Source organism: Scylla paramamosain, chromosome 38 (assembly GCF_035594125.1).
Source record: "Scylla paramamosain isolate STU-SP2022 chromosome 38, ASM3559412v1, whole genome shotgun sequence".
NCBI classification, from domain to species: Eukaryota; Metazoa; Arthropoda; class Malacostraca; order Decapoda; family Portunidae; genus Scylla; species Scylla paramamosain.
In genome coordinates, this window is record NC_087188.1 from 14,058,735 (window position 1) to 14,071,234 (window position 12,500).

Genomic DNA, 12,500 nt, shown 5'->3' on the forward strand with positions numbered 1-12,500 from the left:
TTTAATATCTCTCTCTCTCTCTCTCTCTCTCTCTCTCTCTCTCTCTCTCTCTCTCTCTCTCTCTCTCTCTCTCTCTCTCTCTGACATAAGCTCTGTAGTTAATTATCAAGTTCCTAAGACATCTGTGGCCTGTTCATCATCTTACCTGACGAAGGCGCTGACGAAGGGAAGGAAAAGGAAAGACAAAGAAAGGAGATGAAGAACATAGATAGAAAAGAAATGAAAAAAATAAAGAGAAAATAGGAAAAATGAAATGAGAGGAAAAGTACAGGAGATGCAGGGAATAAGAAAGAGGAGAAAGGAAGAAGAAGAAGAAAAGGAGATGAGAAGCAGATGAGATGAAGAAAGATGCAGAGGGAGGCACGGGAAGAAATGAAGACAAAAGAAAATGAAAACAAGAGACAGGGAAGAAAAGAAACGTTGGAAATAGAAAAGGGGAGATGGAAACAAAAGATGAAACATAGAGAGAAGAAAAGAAAAAAAAATAGGAGAGACGAAGAAGAAAAGAAGGAGGTAAAGAATGAAAGAATAAAATAAAAGTATAATAATTATGTTTTCTTCGCCCACACCCGAACAATGACCTAACCTGAGAGAGCCATTATGTAACTCTCTCTCTCTCTCTCTCTCTCTCTCTCTCTCTCTCTCTGCAACTGCCCCTCATCTCCAACCCTTTCCTTTATCATTTCTCACCCTCATTCTCCCTTTCCTTCCAGCCATCCCTCCCTCTCTCTCCCTCTCTCTCCCTCTCTCCCTCTCTCCTTCTCTCCCTCTCTCCCTCTCTCCGGAGTTTTAAGAGATTGTTGCTTCGCCATTCCTCTCCTTGCTAAGTCTTTCAGAGCGGGACAATTCACTGCAGCGGTGTCTCAAGGTCATAAAAGATGGGAAGGGAGAAAGTCAAATTTAGCGTCTTACAAGTGAGCAGAAGGAAGAGGAGGAGGAAGAGAAGAAGGGAGGAGGAATAGGAGAAAAAGTAATGATTAAGAAGGATAAGAGTGAGAAGAAGAATAAGGAAGAATGAAAAATGTGAGGATAGGAAATAGTAAGAGTAAGAAAAGGAAAGAAAGGAAAATATGAGAAGGATGAACGTACAAAAGGAACAAACAGAAGAAGAAGCACAGGAGGAAGAAGAGGGAGGAAGGTGAGAATAGGAATAAATGTAAGAATAAAAAGAAAGTAAAAGGATAAAAGTGGGATGAATAATAAAAGTAAGAATGAGAGAGAAAGAGAAGAGAGAGAAGGAATAAGAGAAGAAAGAGGAGGAACATATAAAAAAGAATAAAAGATAAGAAGAAACAGAATAATAATAATAATAAGAATAACAAAGGAAAAGAAACAAACAAAATTATGGAAGGAGGAGGAAGAGGAGGAGGAGGAGGAAATAGGAAAAGTTAGGAATGCAAAGAAGATGAAAAATGTGAGGAAAACAAGATTGGATGAAAAGGAAGAAGGAGATGAAGGGAGAAGATAAGAAAGGGAGGAGGAGGAGGAGGAGGAGAAGAGACACGGGCACTGGGAAAAAAAAAATAGGAATATAAATGAAAAAAAAGGAGAAGGAAAAACAAGATAAAGGAGAACAGACGAGAAGAAAAAGAAAGAGTAAATGAGTAAATGCAAAGAAGGAAAGATGGAAATGAGGAAAAGATGAATGAAAGAAAAGGGAGAGAGAAGAAAGGAGAAGGAAGGGGAATGACGCAAGAAGGAAGACGAAAGGGAGGGACACAAAGAGGAGGAGGGAGAGGGAGAGGGGGAGGGAGAGGAGGGAGGAAAGACAAAAGAAGAGGGAGAGGGAGGAGAGGGAAGATGACAGAGGGAGAGAGGAGAAGAGGGCAAAGGAGAAGTAGGTCGAATGCTCACACACACACACACACACACACACACACACACAAACACACACACACACACACCTAACCTAACCTAACTTACCTTGCTTACCTCACACCTGTACTTCCACTGCACCTGTGTTCACCTAATAAAGGGGAACGCTCAGGTGTGGCCAGGTAGAGACGGTTTAAGGAACACAGACTTAAATATCCGGGTATTTCTTTTGTTTCTTTATTTCTCTCACTTTTCTTGCTCTTTTTTATTGTTTTCACTATTCTCTTACTTGTTAATATGGTGTTTTCAAATGATTGTAGTGATGTTAATTCATATTATTTGAATTATTACTGGCATTACTTCTGATATTACTACTACTACCACTACTACTACTACTACTACTACTACTACTACTACTACTACTACTTTCGTTTCTTCCTCACTCGTCCTCTTCCTCTTTCTCATTCCCTTTTTCTCCTCCTTCTCCTTCTCTCCTATCCTCTCCCAGAAACAGTTAGCGTAGAATAATTACCCAAACAGCTTAGTAAGGACCTCAAAATGTGTTGGTTTGGTCTTCCTTTGTCTTCCTTTACATTCCTTCACTCCTCCTCCTCCTCCTCCTCCTCCTCCTCCTCCTCCTCTTCCTCCTCCTCCTCCTCACCTTTTCAAACATTCAGAAGCGCGATATTTACTCATCAAAATGAAATACAAACAGCAGTCACCTTGAGGCAAATTAAGAAACTTCATTAAAAAAAAAGAGAGAAAAAAATAGAAGAAAAAAAAAGAGCACTTATTTTTACAGTCATTATTTTCTCACTTTCACTTTGTTTTCTCTTTTTTCCCCTTGTGATATTTCTTCTTTATTCCCACTTCCTCTCCCTCTCCACATCCATACCCACAATGCTATCCACTCATCCACACATCCATCCACCCCACCCACCAACACACACACATAAAGATACTTAATTTCTGACCACTTTTCTCCCATACTCTCCCCCCTTCCTCTTAGTGTCTCCTGGGTGTATGAGGGGAGGAAGGGGGAGGAGGGGGAGGAGGGAGGAGAAGGATTGCTCTACTGAAGGCAAGAGTCACCCCCGAGAGAGATAAATAGACTGAGATATGACAAAGGAATGTGTGTGTGTGTGTGTGTGTGTGTGTGTGTGTGTGTGTGTGTGTGTGTGTGTGTGTGTGTGTGTGTGTGTGTGTGTGTGTGTGTGTGTGTAAAGATTTTTCTTACCTCTCCTCTTTTTTTCTTTCTTCATCCTCTCCTCCTTTCTTTCTTTCTTTCTTTCTTTCTCTCCTCTTTCCTCCAATCTCGTATCCAAATCTCTTCCCTCTCTTCCTCTTTCCATCTTCCTCCTCTCTCTTCCCTTTTTCCCTCCACTCCTATTTTTTTACTAACTTTTCTCCCTTCCTCTTTCCTCCTCTCTTTCTTCCCTCTTCCCTTCTTTCCCTATTTCTAGCTTCCTCCTTCTCTTCCCTCCTCTTCCCCTCCCCTATTTCTCTCCCTGTTCCCTTCCTCAGGACTCGTCGCCCCATCACACGCCTTCCCTTCTTCCCTTCCTAACTTTACGAAGAGAGGGAAAGTGTTTAATGAAAGTAGGCGAACACCTATCAACAGGATTCCCAAGAGGAGGAGGAGGAGGAGGAGGAGGAGGAGGAGGAGGAGGAGGAGGAGGAGGAGGAGGTGAAGAAGAAGTTTAATAGGATACATGTGTCGAAAAAAACGTTCAGAAATAGCAACTTTTTTTTTTCTCTTCGTATCTTGAAAATTCTCTCTCTCTCTCTCTCTCTCTCTCTCTCTCTCTCTCTCTCTCTCTCTCTCTCTCTCTCTCTCTCTCTCTCTCTCTCTCTCTCTCTCTAAACAGGTGCGTGTCGTTTAATTATTCCATTAAAAAGCCAATTACCTGTGTCCTCTGCCGTGTCACCTTCGTTTGCACACCTGTACACGTGCCACACCTGCTGCACCTCCCACACATGCTGCCGTGATGTAACAGCCACTAGTTCACACACCTGTACTGCTTCCTACACCTGCTACACACTTCCCATGCCTTCTAACACGCTGCCATACCCGTCTTTCATATCTATACACATCTGTCACACATCTGTCATGCTCACACACCTGCTGTACACATCCCCAGGTGTGGATACGTACACATGTCTACATTTCCGAGCGATTATGTGACGTAATTCGTGTTATGTCCGTTTTTTGTCATTCAGACACACGTACATACACGCACATACGCACACACAGGCACATATACAATTTACAGGCAGATAAAGTTGTGAAAGTCATTAGAAAGTTATACACAACTTGGCAAAACACATACGTACACACACACACACACACACACACACACACACACACACACACACACACACACGTAAAGGGCAACTATCGAACATTGGTGGCAGCGGTGGGATACACACACACACACACACACACACACACACACACACACACACACACACACACACACACACACACACACACACACACACACACACACACACACACACACGCACACACACACACACACACACACACACACACACACACAGAACAAGGAAAATGTTTGGTATTCCTTCTTTAAAGCACATCTCTCTCTTAACAATGTGGTTCTCGCGTTTAAAGACACTGAACACGAGGAGGAGGAGGAGGAGGAGGAGGAGGACGAGGAGGAGGAGGAGCAGTTTTGGGTTATGGCAGTGTCCTAAGTAGTTAATGATGATGTCCTTTATCTAAAATTAATCTCCCTTATCGTATTTCCAGTCACCCCTGCAGCATTCCCCCCCTCTATGAACTCTCTCTTACCACTGGCTACCCTATATTCATTACCCTTAGCAGATACCTTAGTGTTAAGTTTCTGTGTTGGTATAAACGTTTTCTGTAGGCAAGATAAGGAGTTTTAATCGTTGTCAAGTCTAAGGATGCCAGAATTTCGGAGTTTGGGTGAAAATTTTAGGTCTGTTCTAGGATTCAGCAGGTACTTCCACTCAGGCACTCTCTTTCCACTGAGGTACTCTCTAAGCAGACACTTTTAATCAGGTACTCTATATAGGCACCTTTACTCAGCCACTCTCCATAGACACTCCTAAAGTAAGCATTTGACACTCTTCCTCCTCCTTTTTATCCCCCTTCACCTGTGTCTCACTTTAAAATATGGATGAGGGGACACTTTTCCTTGCCCTGCCCTTGTCACCTTGTCCTCCCCTTGTTTTCACCTGGTCCCTGGAGTAATGAGGAGTACCTGGACCCTACCTCGCGGCGTTACCTGAGACGTGAGAGGTGACACATGGCCAGGTGTTTAAGTTTACCTGTCTAGGCTCCGGATGGTGTTACGTGTCTCTTGGGAGTGGTGGAGTATGAGATGGGCTTAAAGGTGATGGTTATGGGAGGGTGATGGAGGGGAATGTTTAATAAAAGTGAATACCTCTTCCCACCCCATTATCTTACTGCACTGAAGTTTCTATTTATCCATTTTTTTTTTATCCACCTGACTAATCTAAGGGTTAATTTGAACCTTCTCTCTTTCGCCCCTTGCACTTCTAAACATGTAACTCAATTTATGACTCTATTTGGCCTTCTTCCTACGACTTGAATTCCTTTAAGAGATGAGTATAAAGACACCTTTCATAGCTAAATTCAATGACTAGAACTTTTCCTTCAATAACGTGAGAAACTTCAATTGAAAACGATCAGAAGTGAATAGGGAACAGAACACACAATAACACAGAATACCAAGAACACAGAATAACACACAATAACACACCAGTATTCTCAGTCATTCTTCCCTTTCTGGTAAACTCTGGAACTCCCTGCCAGCTTCTGTGTTTCCTCCTTCTTATGGCGTGAAATCTTTCGAAAGGGAAGTTACAAGACATCTATCCTGCAGTTTAGAGTGATCTTGTTTGACCTTTCATTAGCAACTGGCACCTCAATGGGTCTTTCTGTTCGTTCTTTTGTTGCTCTAGACAAGTGTGTCCCTCTTACACAAAACACACCTGAACCACTTGTAGCAAATAATCTAGTCAGCCATAGAAATATCCCATTTTCTCTCATATTCAGGGTACACTAAAGCTTACGCGCTTCTCAGAACCAGTAATGTAAACACAAGTCACCGCTCCAAGCACTCCGTTTTCTCTTATATGTTTTCAGCCTCCCGTTCTCTTTCTACTGCACAGATTTTTCGTCTTTCATCTCTTCTTCCTCATTTTTTTATACATACACATTCTGTGCACGCTTTTCGACACATACGTTACACGTCTTTTCTATACATCATATTACTCCTTTCTTCACACAGACATACACACACACATTCACTCTCTTTGTCCATATCTTTATGTAAATCATTTTTTATGTTCAGTATTTCTTGTGTACATGTTCATGTTTTTGTTAAATAAAAGAGAGAGAGTTTAACCAGTCTAACAAGTGGCTATAAATACAACCTTAGCTGGTGAACAAAAAGAGTTAAGAGATTAAAGGACTTGCAACTGCTGACGGTTACCTGTCGGTTTTCTCTTCTCTATCTCTGGCGAGTTAAGAGATTAAAGGACTTGCAACTGCTGACGGTTACCTGTCGGTTTTCTCTTCTCACATTCCTGGCGGCTTCCACCTAGATCACTAGAAATGGTGACTCGGAGTTAGACCGTAGTGGCCAGCTCCACCAATGCTGTGTCCCAGGTTCTTTAGCACTATAGCGTCGCCACAGCTATAGGTACCTAGCCCAGGTCAGCCCCCGCCTGACACGGACCACCACGGCCAAACCGCCACCCAGCCTGGCCCAGCCGTGACCCACCGACGCCACCCAGCCCGGCCAGCCGCCACGTGACACACACACACCGTCACCCAGCCCAGCAACCGTGGTCACCGCCGCTGCCTCGCCAGTCACCAGCCACCCTCTCTCGCAGCTGTGACTCACCACGCCTCGCCAGCCACCCAGGCCACTGAGGCCACGCTCACCTGCCGCCTCACCACCGCCACCAGGTCCTTCCCTCTCCTGCTGCCGTGACCCACCGCGCCAACTCCACCTGCTGCCTGGTCACCTGCCACCCCTGCCACACCTGCTGCCCAGCCTCCATCACCACCACAGCAGCAGCAACACCTCTCCGGCTCACCACGCACGGTCACCGCCACCCGGCCGTGACCCCACTGGCCCTGATTTCGCTTCTCTACAACAGGGCGGCGCCCCCTGCACCGGTACTCCCGTCTTCCGCTCGACAACAGGGCGGCGTTCCCTGCAACGTTCCTCCACCAAAGTGTTAGTGCTCCCGACCGTCCCTCCCCTCTCCCCCGTCGTCCACCCCTCCCCCTGTGTGTGTTAACCCCTGCCCCTAGAAAACTCCCTAGTGTGCATCAGCGTGTACCAACCCCCGTGTGCCAGACACCAACACCTACACATACACGCACACACACACACACACACACACACAGACTACACACTTCGTTCACGGCAGTGCGTTCCAAGCCGTAAGTGCGAGTGCGGTAAAGTACGTGCCTAGGACCATCACTGCACAGTGGCGCCCAGCAGGCGTCCCTTGCCACCTCTCACTGGCACCTGGCGCCGGAGGAGCCCGCGCCTCGCCGACAGGCGTCACTACACCCTGCTCCACGACTCGCATAACAAGCCACCAGGCCCCATCGCACGCCAGCAACAAGAAACGGCCATGGCTCCACCGGACACCGCCTCCCCAGCTCCCCCCTTCAGGGCTCCAGCTTTCAACAGCCACGACCCCAACATGTGGTTTACCATCTTGGAGCTGAACTTCAAGGCAAACAACATCACTGAGGCCTTGAAACAGTTCACTCACGCCTGCACTCTCCTGCCACCCGAGGTCCTCTTGCAAGTCTCTGACGCCATCGCGAAAGCCCCCTCTTCGGACAATCCCTACGACGACCTCAGGCAAGCCGTCCTCAAACGCCTTGCGCCAGACCTCGCGCAGCTGGCTGACGACTATATGTCGACAGTTCCGTCGGCAACGCCACCGTCTTCAGTCGCCACTGTCACTAACACAGCAGACGTCCAGCAACTCACCCACATTGTGTCGCAGCTGGCCCTGCAGGTCAGCGCGATGCAGGAACAGCTAAATACCCGCCAGCGTCGCCGCCCACCGTCACCTCGACGCCCTCGCTACCGCTCTCGGTCGCGTAGCACTACACGAACCCAGGGCGTCTGCTACTACCACAGCAGGTTCGGTAGCGAGGCCATTAAGTGCATCCAACCCTGCACTTACAACACCACCCCGGCGTCAAACTAAACGGGCGGACGTTCACGGCGCGTACGATCCGCCAGCCCAAGTCACAGCTACTTCACGTCTACGACCGACGCACCGGAATTAAGTTCCTCGTCGACACCGGCGCTGAGGTCAGTGTCCTGCCTGCCACAGACAGCCAGAAGAGGTTGCCTGTAACCACGCACCTCTATGCAGCCAACGCCTCGAAAATCCCTGTGTACGCGCGGCAGACACTACACCTCGAACTCAACCTCCGCCGCTCCTTCGACTGGACCTTTTACGTAGCAGCTGTGACCCAACCCATCCTAGGCGCCGATTTCCTACGCCACCACGACCTCTTAGTCGACTTGAAGCATGGCACGCTGCTGGATCGTCTCACCTCCCTGCGGACCCGTGGCCGAACGGCACCTGGCGAGAGCACCGGAATCTCCGCAGTCTGCCGAGATAACCCCTTCGCCGCCATCCTCAAGGGTTTCCCAACACTAACACAGCCATACTCAGCCACGCAGCCAGTGAAACATCACGTCCTGCACTACATAGAGACCACCGGACCACCTGTTTTCGCCAAGGCTCGTCGCTTAGCACCAGAACGCTACAAACAGGTCAGGGCCGAGTTTGAGTCTCTGATGCAGCAAGGCATCATCCGCCCAAGCTCCAGCAACTGGTCGTCTGCGCTTCACGTCGTCCCCAAGAAAAACGGTGACATACGCCCTTGCGGGGACTACAGAGCCCTAAACTCCCGCACCGAGATGGACAGGTATCCAGTGCCTAACATTCAGGAGTTTTCCTCACAACTGCACGGCTCTACAATTTTCTCCAGGATCGACCTCGTAAAGGCCTTCCATCAGATCCCCATCAACCCCGAGGACATCCCGAAGACGGCCATAATCACGCCCTTCGGACTATATGAATACACTAGGATGCCCTTCGGTCTCAAGAACGCTGCTCAAACATTCCAGCGCTTCATGGACGAAGTTTTGCGAGGACTGCAGTTCTGCTTCACTTACGTCGATGACATTCTTGTTGCCAGCCCAGACGACGCTGCTCATCGCCAACACCTCGAGCAAGTCTTCACTCGTCTGAAGGACTACGGCATCCAGGTCAACGCCGACAAGTCCGTGTTCGGCGTGCCTTCAGTCGACTTCCTCAGCCACACTGTGTCCTCCTCAGGCTTCACCCCAACTGCAAGTCGCTGTACTGCCATCCAGAATTTCCCGAAGCCCACAACTCAGCGCCAGTTGAAGCAGTTCCTCGGGATGCTGAACTATTACAACAGGTTCATTCCCCGATGCGCGCTCCTCCTCCAGCCTCTCTACGCCTTAGTGAAGCCAGCCAAACGAGGCCAGTCCGTCACCCTTGCCTGGACGCCCGCAGCTGAGGACGCTTTCCTCGCTGCCCGGAAGGCGCTCACATCCACAGCGCTCAGTTTCCCTGCCCCAGACGCCCCTACTTCCATCGCCACGGACGCCTCCGACACCGGAGTTGGAGCAGTGCTACAGCAGCACATCGACGGTGCCTGGAAACCCGTCGCCTTCTTCTCCAAGAAACTCAACACTGCCGAGAAGAAGTACAGCGCCTTCGACAAAGAGCTCCTCGCCATCTACAAGGCATTGAAGCACTTCCAGTACTTTGTCGAAGGACGTCAGTTTCATATCTACACTGACCACAAGCCGCTGACGAGCACCTTCATCAAGAACAAGTCATCCTACTCACCACGTCAACTGCGCCACGTAGACTTCATCTCTCAGTTCACCACGGACCTCCGTTACGTGAAAGGTGAAGATAACGCCCCAGCCGATGCCCTGTCACGCAACATCTGTGCCACATCTACCTCTCTCATCGATTACGCCGCCATTGCTGCCGATCAGGCCGCTGACGCCGAGCTGCAGCAACTGAAAGAAAACGCCGCACTACAGATGAAGAGAGTACAGCTACCAGGCACTCAAGTGCACATCTACGCTGACGTCTCGACCAACACCGTCAGACCATACCTGCCTCAACGGCACAGGTATCCACTCTTCCGTCAGCTGCACGACCTCTCACATCCTGGCATCAGGGCTTCACAACACATGATGACGTCCCGATTCATCTGGACCGCCATCAACAAGGACGTGAGAGACTGGACACGTAGGTGCACCACCTGTCAGGCCTCCAAGGTGACGCGACACACACGCTCCCCTACAGCCACCTTCACGCCAGTCTCCACACGCTTCGAACACGTCCATATCGACCTCGTTGGCCCTCTTCCTCACTCCGACGGCTGCCGCTACATCCTCACCTGTGTCGACCGCTTCACTCGCTGGCCAGAAGCTGCACCGCTGACTGACATCTCCACTGACACCGTTGCACGTGCCTTTATCAGCACGTGGATCTCACGCTTCGGTGTTCCTGTCAGCCTCACTTCTGACCGTGGCGGCCAGTTTGAGTCCAGTGTCTGGAACAAACTGATGACACTACTCGGCATTCGACGATACAGGACTGCCAGCTACCATCCTCAGGCCAACGCTACAGTGGAACGTTTCCACCGCCAGCTGAAGTCGTCACTGATGGCTTCCAGCGACCAACGCGAGAAGTGGAACGCCACCTTACCCCTCGTCCTCCTCGGCATCCGGACGTCCCTCAAGCAGGACCTTCACCACTCTTCTGCCGAGCTCGTATACGGCACCACTCTTCGACTCCCTGGCGAGCTCCTTACCAGCTCACCCGACGCCGGCCCCTGCAGCGTCCAAGACTTCGCCAGCAGTCTTAAGGAGTCGATGAGAAGCCTACAGCCGGTGCAACCTCACACGCACCCCGCCAAGACCTTCGTCAGCCAGGACCTCGAAGACTGCACACACGTCTTCGTCAGGGTTGACGCTGTCCGTAAACCACTACAGCGCCCCTACGAAGGCCCCTTCGAGGTCCTCCGCAGGACGAGGAAAAACATCACCATCAACAGAAACGGCTCTTCCGACGTCATAGCCATAGACCGAGTCAAGCCCGCCTACATCCTGCACACCCCGACGGCACCTCACGACCCAACATCGCCGGCCACGCCTTCAGCACCACGCGCCACAGCTAAGCAGCACGTATCGTTCGTCGTGCCTCCTCACTCGGGGGAAGTTATGTAGCAAATAATCTAGTCAGCCATAGAAATATCCCATTTTCTCTCATATTCAGGGTACACTAAAGCTTACGCGCTTCTCAGAACCAGTAATGTAAACACAAGTCACCGCTCCAAGCACTCCGTTTTCTCTTATATGTTTTCAGCCTCCCGTTCTCTTTCTACTGCACAGATTTTTCGTCTTTCATCTCTTCTTCCTCATTTTTTTATACATACACATTCTGTGCACGCTTTTCGACACATACGTTACACGTCTTTTCTATACATCATATTACTCCTTTCTTCACACAGACATACACACACACATTCACTCTCTTTGTCCATATCTTTATGTAAATCATTTTTTATGTTCAGTATTTCTTGTGTACATGTTCATGTTTTTGTTAAATAAAAGAGAGAGAGTTTAACCAGTCTAACAAGTGGCTATAAATACAACCTTAGCTGGTGAACAAAAAGAGTTAAGAGATTAAAGGACTTGCAACTGCTGACGGTTACCTGTCGGTTTTCTCTTCTCTATCTCTGGCGAGTTAAGAGATTAAAGGACTTGCAACTGCTGACGGTTACCTGTCGGTTTTCTCTTCTCACATTCCTGGCGGCTTCCACCTAGATCACTAGACACTAAGAGTATAGCACCTTTACCTGGGCCAGAAAACTAATGGCATCAACTTGAGGGAAGAAAAACAAGGGTGGTGGTGGTGGTGGTGGTGGTGGTGGTGGTGGCATTCTGTGTGAGGTATGAATGCTGTGTTTACCTGCCCTCGATTTCAATACACCTGACTAACGAGATGTGATAGAAAGGTTACCTGGACCAAGAGATGAATGGGCGGCCGAGATAATGAAGATGCTGGATGCAGGTGTAGGTGTGGGAGGAGTAGGGCGTGGAGGAGGTGGAGGAGGAGGAAAAATAAAATAAAAAAATAAAGAGAAAAAGAATGAAGCAAAACAAACAAAATAGAAAAGTGAGGGATACAAAGGAACAAGAAGGACAACAAAGTACAAAAGAAACAACAAAAAAGAATAGAAACAATAAAACCAATAACAACAATTGGAAAAAAAGAAGAAGCAGAACAAGAACTAGAAAAAAAACCCAACAACAACAACAACAACAACAACAACAACAACAACAACAACAACAACAACAACAACAACAACAACAACAACAACAACAGCAGCAGCAACTAAAGATAGATTAATTTCAGTTCCCTGGGAGATTAGAGCAAGAAAAACAAAAGAGATAAAAAAAAAAAAAAAAAAAAAATTGTCCCCTCACAAAAAAAAAAACAAAAAAACTTTAATTTCCTTCTCTTCCTTCGCTTACTTTATGAGAAAATATCTGGGAGGGAACAAA